We start from the raw sequence: 15,333 nt of genomic DNA, 5'->3' as shown, positions 1-15,333 counted from the left end.
GGCGGAACCCGTGGGGGGTCATATATACATAGGTAATCAATACTAATTAGCATTTCATTTCTCTCCCTCTCTCTCTCTCTTCGTCTCGCTCTTTCATCCCCCCCTTCAGAAATCGCATGCACTGTTTGATCTCCTCGGCGTGATTAAAGGTTGAAAATGAAGGGTGTTACGTTAGCTGCCCCGACTCACACTCGGTAACTTTGTCTTCATTTACTTCTACATTGTCTTCAGACAAGGCCCCCAATTACAGGCTCGCACTGAATCTCTGAAATGGCCTCTTGCAAATTGACCCTTTTTAGATTAAAAGCACATTCACCATATCTCTCTCTCTCCCTCGCCGACTCTGACTCGACACTCTGGCACTCTAAACACAGATGAACAATTTGCCCGTGCTGTAAATAGCATATATAGGCTGGCCTTGGTACTAAAATAGATTGCCATAAAGGTTTTGTGATAACAATAGTAATGAGAGCCAATAAATCCCCAGCTTGGTGTTATTGAAAAAACTGTTAATTTATTTCTTTTTTTTTTACTCCAAATGAATTGTGCAGGCCTATATATACGTGACAGGTAGCTGCGCTGAATATTTATGAGCGAATAAAATCCATGCAAAAATAAACGAGCTTATAATACATTTCAGGGTGAGGTGACAGAGTATAGCAGAACTTATGGATTTTTCCGACGTGAATAGGTTCCCTGCTTCATTCCCTATTGGCAGCTTTGAAAACACACTCCGGTTTGGTGTTGGTTGACAAAGAAATACTACTGAATCACAGGAGCACATTTCCACACATTGTCCAGGGGATTGGATGCTCCACACACACACACACCCTTACACACGCACACGCGTGTTTGTGTTACTATACATGTACATTACAGCGGTGTATGTAGGCCTATAGCACAAATCATAACTCCAACCTCAACTGCTATAAGCTTAACCTATAAATGCCTTAATCCTAACCATAACCCCAGCCTGAATGTTCTCCATATTGTATAAGCCTTATTCCCCCTTTTAACCATAAAACAAACCATCTCTCCTGTGAGGACCTGCAAGAAAATGGTCCACACAATGTAAATTCTCAAATTCTATTATATTGGGGGGGTAAATGGTGCATTCATATAGTGCTTTTTTTATCCAAAGCACTTTATATATATATTGTGCATTACATTCACCCATTCACACACACACATTCATACACCAATGCAGGCAGAGGAAACCATTCAAGTCAGCAACCTGCAATTAGGGGTTCAGCCTCTTGTTCAAGGACACTTTGACGCTAACTCTGGGGGGAGCCCGGGTTCGAACTGGGAACTTCTACTGGCTATACTCCGCCTTTGGCCCTGACAATAGTGATACAAGAACAACACACGAATGCTCGCATGCTCGCACACACAACAAGACGAGGCCCGGCTTAAAGTGGGGCCGAGTCGCACACCAATTTAGGATTCCCACACAACCCACCGGACAAGCTCAGAATTCTCCAATTCTCATCTGTGGAGAATCTTCCCCATGGCAATTAAGCCAGTCAGGGAGGCATGGAAAGCTCCCTATTCCATTAGCCTCTCCACTCTCTCCCCTCTATCTGTCCACTGAGCCTTAACTTCCTTATTACTACAAGTCGGCAGTATTTTGTTTGGGGAAGCGATTAGTGAAATCTACATGAAAAGAACCCCCCCTCCCCACATGCACACACACACACAGACACACTCCCCACCACCCCCAATCCCCCCCAATTCCCGCTTCTTCCCCCCCACACTTCATTGGGATCAGACAGATCTAAAGAATGGTATTTGAGCGCTAATGAAATTCGCTCTGCGTGATTTCCGATGTTAATCTTTTACATGAAAGTGTGACTTGTGTCTTTTATTTACTCGTTTTCCCGCATGTGACAAATGTGCAGAGCCGGGGGGACGTTACATGGCTGCCGTTGGGGCCGGCCATGCTTGCTCCACCAATTTAACCAGAAGGGTATAGGAGGCTAGCTAGGAGCACCGGCAGTCAGCTTATAGAGACGGCCGCTCTGCTTTGATGTATTGAAGTTAATATCTTCCTGACATTTCTCAGGACAGATTTTCATCACTGGATTCATCTGTACTTTTGGGGCGCTCTGTGATAAATGACTGAGGACATTCATTTTCCTCCCCTCCTCCGCCTCTCTGTGGAAGATTCTGAAGTTGCGCATGTGTGTAGTCTGTCTGTCTGTCTGTCTGTCTGTACATGTCTGTCAGTCTGCACATGTCTGTCTGTCTGTACATGTCTGTCTGCCTGCACATGTCTGTCTGTCTGTCTGCCTGCACATGCCTGTCTGTCTGCCTGCACATGTCTGTCCGTCTGCCCATGTCTGCACATTGCACATGTCTGTCTGTCTGCACATTGCACATGTCTGTCTGTCCGTCCGTCCGTCTGTGCGTGCGTGGTATGTGTGAGTCACAGTCACACACATACTCCAAGTGTGTGTGTTTGTTTGATCTTGTGGGGGTGTGAACGGTTGCATATGTGACTCTCATTGTACAGAAGGTGTGTGTGTGTGTGTGCGGGTGCACATGTCACGCCTCATGTACATGTGGGCAATAGCCTATACGTGCATGACAGTTTGCGACCATAAGCATGTGTGAGTGCAGTGAATGTGTGAGCATGACAGGAAATAGACGGTGGCATTAATGGAGCTGACGCTAATTTGACACAAGCGCCCGCTAACATTTGAAGTCGCTCGTAGTAGTTCATAAGAATAATATTAACTCTGCATTAACATGCCAGGCGGTCTGTCTGTCGCAACAGATGCCGAGCATTTTGGAAAAGCCGGCGTCTGGAGCATGAGTTGCTACACCCAGGAGCTATGCAACAACAAGAAAAGCCTCATTCTTGCTCTTTAAGGCCATGAACTGTGCCGTGCTTACTAGCATACTGAACCTTCCCCTGGCCGGAGGGATGGCAAGTATAACACTAGACACTGGTGGAATACCTTAATGTAGAAATAATAAAGGGGGATTGTATTGAACAGGCGATAAACTCGCCAATATTACACATCCACGGACTGCTTATGGGTTATGTTCCTTTGATTCGGAAAAGAAAATCCGACTGTCATGAAAGCTATGAGCGACTTTCTTTCAAAGTATTTCAAAAAGACACCAGTCTTCTGCCGATATAGATTTAGGTGAGGTGCTGGAGTCACAAATGTTTAGAAATGAGAAAATAAAGGGCCTGAAGAATTGGTCCTTTGCAATAAGAAATACCCGATGATGCACACATTGTATTGAGTGCGGAGCCTCCCTTTATTTTTTCATTAATAAACTCTGTGCAGCGATAATATTTCTGTGTGTCTCAGTTTGGAAAGGCTTGTTAGCGTTCTGAGTTGCTATATAGATCTCATGCTGATCATCCCTATTCACACGTTTTTAATCAATGTTTTAAATATTTGTCCAAAGCTCTTGAAAATAGCCGATTATTTTGACTAGACAAAAAGTATCACATAGCCTATACTACAAGACTTGATGTACGTTTTGTAACAATAATCTAAATCTGCAAGTATAGGTCTTGCATAAGTAAAATGTTACTCAATGTCTGCCAAGGACTTAAAGGTAGAGTCAGTGATTTCACTTAATTCAAATATCACTTATTTCTTTGTTTTGTTGTGATAATCCTCCCTACTATAGAGTGTGCTGACCATATAAGGAGTTCCTCCCTGTCCCCAGTTAACCCCTGGGGGTCAAAAAACCTTAGGTTTCGTTTTTGATTCTCTATCCTGATTGGACGAAGGCTTAGGTCCCACAGCCAAAAACGAAACCTAAGGTTTTTTGAGTGAAATCACTTACTCTACCTTTAATTAACAGATTTTTTAGCAACTCCCACAGCGCCAACGACGCCTTTTACGTATTTTTCAAACGTGTATAACATTGGGCGAAAAAATAAATAAAAAATAAAATATATATAACAAAATTAAAAAAAAAAAAATGTATAGAAACTGGCGCTTAGGGACTTTTTGGCACCCCTTAGAAGCGATGAATGAGTTGTCTCTGAGATACTGTATAGTGGAGTAGAAGTGTAACGTATATCAAAACATTGACATACTCAAGTAAAATTAATTATTAAGTACAAAATTGCACTTATTATAGGTATACAGTATACTCGAGTAAATGTACTCAACTACTGTCCCCCCTGCAGTTATGATGGTGAACCTTCCCCCATGGCTGGATGGATTGCAACACAGTCACCATCATGCAGCATTCTGCAGATAGCTAAAAGCGACAGTAGCTTTTTATGTAACGGTTAACCGTTTCTGACCTGAGATCAGATTCATACGAGGTTTCCACTGGACACACACTGGTCTGATTATCCCGTTCTGACCTGATTCTAAAAAATGTCAGTCGTTCTTCGATTTTTCAAAAATAGCAGACCTACAAGCTCGTAGCGCGCCACTCGGTGGCGCGCTATGAGCTTGTAGATCTGCTATTTTTCAATAGCTAAAGCACGACATAATGCTAACACCAAAACGGGTTCCCGGTCAGAATGGGTTAAAGAGCAGGTTTGGGGGTAAAACGAGCTCCGATCCATCAACTGCACAGAGCTTCCAGGCAGGCCACCCGTTCCATACGTGATGCATTGCCGGCATGCCCTTGAGGAAAAACGCACGCAAGCTCTTTCCTTATATACGCACAAACACAGACAGCACACACGCAAGCTCACCGAAAAGAACTGCCCGCCCACTAAGATGCGCACGCGCACAGCCTCACACACGCCCACCACACGCACACATAATTGCAACTATTTCCACTTTACATTCAATCCCTTCTTCCCCCGTAGAATTGGGATGCTGGGGTTCAAGTGGCCAAACACACCGATTCACAGTCAGCCACCACCACCCAACAGGCCTATACTCCCAACACACACACACACACATGCACTCAAGCAGCCACCACCCAACAGGCCTATAATACGCACGCACATGCGCACACACACACACACGCACACACACAAGCAAACATGTTTTGTGTTTGTGTGTGGTGTGTTCGTGCGTATAAAAGAGCGGAGGGCCATTAAGTCCCTGCCATTAACACTAATCAAAAACCACTTTACCTGATAAGAGCGGTGGGGGGGAGGCGTATACCACCCACCAGCGTGGCCCATCCTTCTCCTGCTGTTATTGACCAGAGCCTAAACAAGGTGCCATGGCAGCAGCGGGGACCATGAAGGTGATGAAGAGACAGAAAACGGGCTCCGCTAATTCTTGTTAGGGGTGGAGAAGGGACATGCTCAATGACTGCAGAGGCAGGCCCCCGCCATTTGTTGTGCATGCCGCGCGGAAATGTGTTGTTGGGACTGCAGCATGCGTGCGCATGAGTGTGTGCAGACTGCAGAGGCGAGGCGAGAGCATGGTCAGTGCGATACACGCGCACGCACGCACACACATACACACACATTTTTATGACTTTTGTTGTGAGGACCTGAATATTTCAGAGTAGCATTTCTTTTTGTAAGATACAGATAGTAGATCTGTGATTTCACTTCAGGCATAAGTCTGTGCCTTAAACCAAACCTCTAAATGTCGTAACCTAACCTTAAAAAATACATCTTGTAAGGACCTTTCACATTTCACAAATCCTTGTGTCGACATGTGGCCATCACAAATATAGTAATGCAGGTACACACGCACGCACATATTTATACGCACACACACACACACACACACACACACACACATTAACAAACATTAATTTCTTAGCACTGGCATCGATATAAGACATAGTGGAACAAAAACACTAAACATGCATTCACTTGATTTGCTGGACTTACAGTTACATCAATTCCCACTGCAGAACCTGCACATGTAATGTAAAAGGTTAATGATGCTCTCTCTCTCTCCCTCTCTCTCTCGCACGCACACACACACACACACACACGCACACACACTGTGACACACACACACACACACACACACACACACACAAGCACATATACCTCTACAATATGGATCGGGCATTGACTACAGCTCATGAAAGATGCAGTTATGCAAATAGGTGTGTGTGTGTGTGTGTGTGTGTGTGTGTGTGTGTGTGTGTGTGTGTGTGTGTGTGTGTGTGTGTGTGTGTGGGTGTGAGTGAGTGCCAGCCTTATGCCCCCCTGGGATTAGTATCAGTGCATGGGACCGTTCTCTACTTCCATTCTGCATTTGAAGCAGAGTTTAAAGGAAAGGTGCAGTGGACTGGTGCAACGTGAAGCCTTCTTATACCATCAGCTCAGGAACAAAAAGGCATTTCAGTGACACTTAAATTGATTAATTAAAGCCACAATCTGGGACATAATTCCACTTAAAGCCTCCGTTCGTCGTGAAACGGGGCCTCAATTACAGCGATTGTGTCCGTCTCTACAAATCTCTTTGCCAAAAGTAGCCGATCAATAACCCATTCTGACCTGAGATCAGATTCATACGAGGTTTCCACTGGACACACACTGGTCTGATGAACCCATTCTGACCTGAGATCAGATTCTAAAAATGTCAGTCGTTCTTCGAATTTTTCAAAAATAGCAGACCTACAAGCTCGTATCGCGCCACTCGGTGGCGCGCTATGAGCTTGTAGATCTGCTATTTTTCAATAGCTAAAGCATAACATGATGCCAACACCAAAATGGGTGCCCGGTCAGAATGGGATAAGCTCACAGCAGCTCCCCGGTGTCACGACATTGGCAATGTCAATAAAGTTATTTGAAGCAAAGACTGCACTGCATGGATTGTCCACTATACTGTATATGTATACACACTGCTATCTTTATTGTATAGTTTGGACATGGTTTCAGCTATACTTCTCTCTGACATAAAACTTAAAGATAGCAATATACTGTAAAGCACTTAAACCCTATTCACTTCATATTGACTATATAGGGAGTCCCCCAGGGCTCTGTACTGAGTCCCCATATCCTTTTCTCCCTCAACATCAAATCTCTTCGCCGGTATAATAGTCGATCTACTATCGTATAACTATAGCTCACAATGTGTCGTGTTGTGGAGCGTCGTGTGAGTTTATAGATCCTACTATTTCTTTCCCGATGCTGATATACAGAATGTGTGTGTGATATTTGCAGCGAATGCTTTGAGCAAGTGTCTCACTCCCACTAGGTTATTATAAACCATCTATTTAGATGTATGTCATTGTCTGTGTACAGTATGCTGTCAAGTGAGCCGTGCCAGTACCCTTTGGCATTAATTGTTTCAACAGTGCAACACACGTATAATGACATGCCCCCAAAATAAAGTTGCCCACGTTTAAAGTGGTTAATATAGGCCTGCCCCCCATATGCACTCATTTGCACTGTCTTTTTTTTAGAGACAAGGGGGAATTCCGCACAAAGCCAACCCTTTGCAAATTGCATGCAGCTTTAGTAAAACCCAGTGGAATACATAATCAAGCACATGCACTTCATCATAGCTCCTTGCATGTTGTTATTTATTCGATCCTCTCTTTAATGCACAGACAGTGCATATACAGTACAAGAGGAGACGCACACTTTAGGATGAGGGCGCGCACTTAAAATGACAAACAAATCGTTTGTTTCCAGACGGGTGCATTTTTTTATTTTTTTCCTGACACCGCCACTCAACTATAAATCAGGTGTGCGAGTTTAATTAACCATGTTATGGAGATATGGCCGGTTGTCTCCGTTGTGGAAAAATGTTCAAAATTATTCTAAAGTGTTTATTTATTTACTTATTTATTTATTTAAGACACTTTCCCTCATAAATAGAAGCCATTTGTCAAAATGTACATGGGGGAAATGGATTTAAGCGCATGGTTAACACTTCAGATTTAACAGGGGCTGCACATTATTTTGGTCCCACCACAGCCCATTATTCTGATGTCAGAAGAGTCAGAGTTTGTGTTATATAGCTATAATTCCGACCAGTCATACTTCAGTTCAGAAACAGTGGGCCCGTCTGACTAATAATGGCACGGGGCCCGGTTTTTATTGCGTTTGCTACTTACATACATTCCTAAATGCATCAATACAGCTTACTGTAGTCGTGGTGTTTTATTCCTCAGATTGTATTGACTTCACCTCCCACACAACAAGTCTAGTGTCTTGTATACTGTATCTATGATGCCTTTCATGCTTGGTCCTGGCGCTGGTTCTTTGCAGACGAATCATTACTTATACCCTGCATCACAGTCCATGATTTCATGCACACCCGCACATGCATGTGTTGCAGCATGGGGGGGGGGGTCAGAGGTCACGCGTGCGCTGTGTGTAACTGAGCAGGGATGGATATAGCATGGGAAGAATAGGATCATGTCGCCGACAAAGCGAGAGACAACGAGGAGAACAACTGTGCAGTGTGCTGCTATTACAGATTTACATCCCTTCATACATACATAATTCAATTTAATATTTCCCATTTTTTTTACGGCCCTAAATATTCATGGATGGCAATGGATGCCAGGTCTCAGGGCACAAACTTGTTCAGACATTTTTTGGGGGGCGTCAATTGTTTTATTTTTTAAATTCTTGTTATTGGGGGGGGTCGATAATATTGTTTCCTCCCATGCTGTTGCATTACATTAGTAACCATGCAAATTAACCAAAATTAATAATAAATTAAGGGTTTGATACAAAGGCAGATGAAGGCGTATTATTTGGACTTTCAAAGAGAGAACGCGGGAGGGAAAGAGTGAGAGAGGGAGAAAGAAAAGAGAGAGAGAGAGAGAGAGAGAGAAGAGCATTCCCAAAATGAATTTTCATCTCCTGGGTTCATGCATATTTAATAGGGAGCTCTTGAATATCATAGGGTAATACTAGCCTACCGTGCACGCACGCACACACACGCGCGCACACACATGCACACACACACACACACGCACACACACACACACACACACACACACACACACACACACACACACACACACACACACACACACACACACACACACACAGGCCAGCAGCATGTGGAGGGAAAATAAACGACCGTGATTGTTGTCACGAGTAATAACTCTCCACGGAGTAGTCGGGGAAACAAAACAGCAAGAATAAAGGCTTTGATAAGGGGGCAAAATGAGTGGGGGTGTGGAAAGAGAGAGAGAGATAGGGAGCAAGACATGGATAGAGGGATATAGATAGACCCAGAGAGAGAGAGAGAGAGAGAGAGAGAGAGAGATGCCGTAGGCAGGAGTGCTGCAAAGAGGTTAAATACTGTCGGAGCGACTGTCCCTATGGTTGCTTTTGCTCACTGGTGGAAGAAGTGATCGGATGTATACTTAACCCATTCTGACCTGAGATCAGATTCATAACGAGGTTTCCACCGGACACACACTGGTCTGATTAACCCATTCTGACCTGAGATCAGATTTAAAAAAGTCACAGTCGTTCTTCGATTTTTCAAAAAATAGCAGACCTACAAGCTCGTAGCGCGCCACTCGGTGGCGCGCTATGAGCTTGTAGATCTGCTATTTTTCAATAGATAAAGCATAACATGATGCTAACACCAAAATGGGTGCCCGTTCAGAATGGGTTAAGTAAATGTAGCAGCACCAAAATGTAGAGTAAAGGCCTCTTCATATACTCCAGTTTGAATATATAGCTTATCACCGTTTTAGGTGATAAGTTATCAAAAGGTGACAACTAATTACCTAAAACTGGAGTATGTACGGTATGCATCTTAACTTTTACACCTTAACAGGTAAAGAGTCCTGCATGCATTTAAAACATTACTTGAGCAAAATAAGTACCAAAGTATTGCCACCATCAGAATATTAAGTACCAAAAGGAAAGTATATAGGCCTGCTTATTTGTCATTTGCTGCTCATTTGAACCTTTTCCAAAATAGCAGATCTATACAAGCTCACAACATGTCGCGATGTGATACGTTGTGAGCTTGTAGATCAGCTATACACAGTTCAGTCAGGGCTCACGTTGTGAATAGGTTGTGTTTTGTAATAAAGATATACGTCTACGAAGTAACTTGTAACTAAAGTAAAAACTACAACACGTGACTCTGTCAGAGGCCCTCTCTGACATGAAGTGGAGTAAGTATAAAGTATAGAATATCTGCAAAGTATAAGTACAACAAGTACAGTATATACTTGAGAGCAAATGCACTTAGTTACTTTTCGCCACTTGCTTCTGCTTGCATTTTTGTGTTGCATTGGGGATGGACTGGAGGCCGATAGAGACCGTGCAGGATGCTTGCGTGGTTGGGGGTGGATTGATGACTGACTGACAGTAGTTGACAAGCCTGGCGGACACCGTCCCAGGGGAGCCCCCAACCCCCCCCCCCCACGCCCGCCCCCTGGAACGTGTAAACACATCACAGAAACAGCACACGCAAGCAGGTGCACAATGGAATACGTGCAAGGGCATAGGCATGCATGTTTGCGAGCGTGAACGCCACAAATAGGCACGCGTGAACCCGCATGTGTTCCCCTGCATGCGCAGGTATAAGCAGACACACGGACACATGCACACACACACACGCGCGCATGCACACACAAACACGCACACAGTCATGCATGCGCGCACAACGCGCACACACACACGCACACGCACACGCACACACACACACACACACACACACACACACTCTCTCTCTCTCTCTCTCTCTCTCTCTCTCTCTCTCTCACTCCTTTGTTCATAATATAGGCTTGCATGTGCCCACATTACAGATGCACACATGCTTCCGTTGGTATAGTGTTTTGGTCTTCAGCCAGAGAGTGGATGAATACAAATCTGTATTCCTTTTTGTCAATGCACATTAAACATTAAAGCGCTGGCTACTAGCTATATACTCGACACTATAACACACCTTTTCCGCCTGTATAACTGATAAGCTGCCAAATGCTATATATTTTCCACCTGTGTGTGGTGTGTGCTCGACGTAGCACGGCATGTACTTGAGGCTCACACACTGTCAGTGTCTATTTACCCATTAAATTCTCCTCGCTTATCCGGCATTCATCCCACGTGTTGGAAAAGAATGAGGCATGAAACAGCGTTGTCATGCTGAACAGAATTTTAATTACTGGAACCCACCCCCCCGCCCCCCCCCCCCCCCCCCCCCCCCCCCCCCCCACCCCTCTCTCTCTCTCTCCTCCCTTCCCCAGGCGTGCGCTCCCAAATCGTCTGGAAAAAAAAACCAGCGTTAAAAAGAAAGAAATAGAAGAGAGACAGAGATGAGGCCTTTTTTTTGAAGGGAAGAGACGAGCGCCATAAGGTAGGCCTACAGCTATCAGAGCATGCTGTATAAAAGAGGTGTATTTGAGCATCAACAACATAAAGAGAGAAAGAATCTGACTCGTCTGAAATGAGTGGTGTTGTAGTACTACTTGTGCTGTAAGTAGCCTACTGCACAAGCACTCATCCCTGGCCTTTGTGTGTGTGTGTGTGTGTGTGTGTGTGTGTGTGTGTGTGTGTGTGTGTGTGTGTGTGTGTGTGTGTGTGTGTGTGTGTGTGTGTGCGTGTGTGTGTGTGTGTGTGTGTGTGTGTGTGTGAGAGAATGAATGAATGAATGAATGAATTTGAATGAATGCATTTTTATTTTCGTGTCTTGTCATTAAGACCCATCCCTTACGGGATTATAAGACACCAACAACATAAATAAACAATATCACGTTTCACCTCCCACACAGAAGTCACACAAAGTGTTTGATCAAAACAAAAACAGAAATAAGCATTATCATAAAATAAAATAAAATACATCACATATAAGTTTTCTTTGTACGTATGTCCCAAGCTTTCTCTATATATTCAGCTAATGCAAATATCTTTTGTTCGAAAATCCATCTCAGTCGCTCTGCATCACTTAACCACATCAGATCTATATTTTGACATCTGTTAAATACCTTTTGACGTAGCTCATGATACAACGGCAATAGGTGTGTGTGTGTGTGTGTGTGTGTGTGTGTGTGTGTGTGTGTGTGTGTGTGTGTGCGTGTGTGTGTGTGTGTGTGTGTGTGTGTGTGTGTGTCTCTTAGGCTGCAACAGTGACACTTGGTGGTGAACAAACGCTATAACGCTATTTTCGTGTTCGGACATACCCAGGGACCCTACAGGGACAGACCCATGGGAACCCATGGCAGGGACACACATAGCTGTATATAGGAGTGGTTGCACCACTCAAAAAGAATACACCAATAATTTTCTTGGAGGAGGGCTGTCCTGTCTGGCATATTGAAAGCTTGCCACCGAGTGTTAGCATGCACCTAAACCTCTTGTTTTCATGTGGAAATGTCACCCTTTTTTCTTTACCCTGAAGACTTTTGGGAGCTTTTATAATGCCTTTCAATAGGACAGTAGACTGACAGGAAATGGGGAGAGAGATTGGGGAGTGACACGCAGCAAAGGTCGTCGGTTATCGGGATTCAAGCCCAAGACATGTTATCTGGCTGGCATTGAAATGCAGCGTATTATGGGTGTCCGGACCACCACCACGCTAAATATACTGCAGAATGATACTGTGTGAATCTTGGTGAGCACAGTGTGCCAGTAAAGAATTACACCTAGCGTAATCTTATCAATCCAATGCAAAAGGAGTTTATAGTAAATGAAAAAAAAAAAAAACACAAAAATAAATTATAACACCCACAGCAATACCAAACAATTATTGTCGGTTTGGATAGTTTGTAATTGCATATATTGCCTCTGGTCCAGAGAGAGAGAGAGAGAGAGAGAGAGAGAGAGAGAGCAGATATAAATCAAGTGCATTTCACCAATGCCGTTGTTTTTGTGTATAGAATAAACTAATTTCTGCCAGACATCCTTAAATTCATAATAGTGGGGTTCCGTCTCAATGTTAAATTTAGTTACTTTAAAAGTTTCACTTTCACATACTAATTTGAAGGTGAGGGTCTATAGAACGATTTTGGTGGCCACACGAACTAAAATCGTCCATTATCTATACAAATTAGAAGTGAAAGGTAAACTTTTACATGAGTTGTAAATGACGGCGTGTCTAGGGACCCCACTATAATGGTGGATATGGCTCCTGTAGTGAGTTTTGTGCCCATATTATGATTTCATAAGTTTAGATGAACTTGTGCAGGCACAGTCCTCTCTTGCCTCTGCTGTGCTCAGCATTAAGTGTTGCATGTTTTATTTGTTTTTAATTTATTTTTACATTTTACAATGTAGAGCACTTTGAACTTCCTTTATGTCTGAAAGGTGCTGGTGCCCTAAAAATAAAGATTATTATTGTTATAGCCTATATAACTATATAGGCAAATAAGGCAATTGCCCACAGCGCAAAGTCTCTATAGGGCACCAAAGGGTGCTTTTCTGCACTGTAAATGTAACCTTGTGTAGCCTTTACATACTGTGCAGGTTTTTGCTATGTGTATATTTTCTTTTGACATATTTATTTTAAATTTCCCCCATCCTTTTTTCCTTTCCTGAAAACTACAAAATGATGCAGCTTTCACAACATTTCAAATATCACCCACTTATTATTATTTATTTTTTTAAATACTGTAGTAAACCTGTGAGGTCACAACCTGATTCATAGACTCAGACAGCAGACAGGTGTGTGTGTGTGTGTGTGTGTGTGTGTGTGTGTGTGTGTGTGTGTGTGTGTGTGTGTGTGTATGTGAGTGCATGTGCTGTGCTGTGTGTGTGTGCGTGCGTGCGTGTGCGTGTGTGCGCGTGTGTGTGCGTGCGTGCGTGAATGCACAGGATAGATCAATTCTCCTCTGCATCTGGCACCTGCAGCACTTGGAGCCTCATGACTGTAACCTGTTTATTTGCCATTGTTTCATTGTTTGTGGACAGTAACGTTCTAACCTAATTAAACCAACGTGCTTTAACTGCACACTGCGGTTTTAAGTATAGCCGACAGTATGACATGTTTCATGTGTGAAATCCCATGTGGGGGTTCTGGGGTTATTTTTCCCTGGGTGCTGCTGTATACCACATTGCCTCATGCCGGCTTGGTTCCAGTAAGCCTGGGAAGGATGATGTATTAAAATGGCATATAACCAAACCTCCAAGGTGAAAACCTGAACACCTTCCTGTATCGTTTTATACAATTAAAAGCCTTAAATTCAGCGTTTTTAAAACATGGGCCAGCCTTAAACTATATAGCTTTTTTACCGGGTCTTGCTTAGTTTAGTTTTTATTAACGCTATCCACACTTTTCCTGGGCTGTGTGTGCTCCAGTTCCTGTTGATTTCATTGGATATCATTGGTCATCTGACCAGTTTCATTGGCTTTTATTGGATCAAATCGACAGGAACTGGAGCACACACAGCCCAGGAAAAGTGTGGATAGGCTGGTGCCATTTGGGAAGAATATAGAGGGCGGGGCGCATTCATAAAGTTGAGTGGCAAATCGAGAGTGGCAATCGTTGAATGCAATCAGATAGGACTTTTCTGTATGGATGTATATGGGCTGTCAAGGCCAGGAAGTACAGTATATAGCTGTCAAGGGCCAGGAAGAAGTTATGCGTTCCCCGCATAACTTCTGGGTGTGATAATGATGTCACGTCGTGCATACCCTCCATGCCCTTACAGATGGTGGTTCTTTTCCATGTTTACTTTCTTAAGCTTTGAGTTAGGCCGACACGTGAATCTAAAAAGGTCGACTCTGATACCAAATAAACCTGCTTGATTAGTGCTGATCTCTCTCTGCCATCTCTCCCTTTTGTCCTCCATAACCCAATCCCCAACCCCCCACCACCCACCACACCACTCCATGCCGCCACTGTGCCGGCCTCTCTCTCTCTCTCCTCTCTCTCTCTCTCTCTCTGTCTGACAGCTCACGGAGCCCTCGGTAACTCAACCGGAGCCCCTGGAGCTCCGACACCCTGGTTGTTTTATTTCCCGCCCGCTAAATTGAGTCATAAAGACGTGTAAAAATAACGAGGGGAAGCGGACGGGCTGTGTTCCGCTTTTTATTCCCCCTGTCTTTTTTCTCTCTCCGCCCCCCCCCCCCACCCCCACGAGTCCCAGGTGGGCTGTCTGTCGATGCATTAAAAAGCCGTGACACGTTAACAAGAGCTGGGGATATTTACGGGAGGCCGACCCCCTCCTCCTCCTCCTCCTCCTCGTCCTCCTCCCCTCCCCCCGGTCCCCCCGGCTTGGCTCCTCGGTGCTTTCGGTATGGTTTGAAGGTGAAGGCATGTCGGCACTGAAACTAAAATTTACTCCCTCAATCACAAAGCCAGCCGCCGCAACATGTCTGTCGCGATCCAGAGGTACATCAGGTCAGACAGATGCGCAGCCAGGTTCTGTTTGTTTACCCATAATCCTCAGGGGAGGTATAGGGAAAACCGGACGTATGGAATGTTAATATGATGAACCCATACACCCCCACAGAAGCAGGAGAGTGTAGCACGCATTGGCAGGGTTAATCTTTAG

The 15,333-nt window shown here is 44.2% G+C and overlaps 1 protein-coding gene across 1 annotated transcript in view; it reads right to left on the bottom strand.

Moving 5' to 3' along the window:
• Nucleotides 1–6,630: 6,630 nt before the first annotated feature.
• The window catches only part of klf6a (Kruppel like factor 6a), a 117,660-nt gene continuing 108,957 nt past the window's right edge, over nucleotides 6,631–15,333 (bottom strand). Inside the window, exon 5 of the transcript XR_013966169.1 lies at nucleotides 6,631–6,651. The gene's annotated coding sequence lies outside the window, so the exon portion shown is untranslated. The remainder of the gene's footprint in view (nucleotides 6,652–15,333) is intronic.

The sequence above is a fragment of the Protomyctophum bolini genome (genome assembly GCF_963924005.1).
Source record: "Protomyctophum bolini genome assembly, chromosome: 21".
Lineage (NCBI taxonomy): Eukaryota > Metazoa > Chordata > Actinopteri > Myctophiformes > Myctophidae > Protomyctophum > Protomyctophum bolini.
Note: the sequence above shows the minus strand (reverse complement) of the source record. Positions and strands in the feature narration are given on the sequence as shown.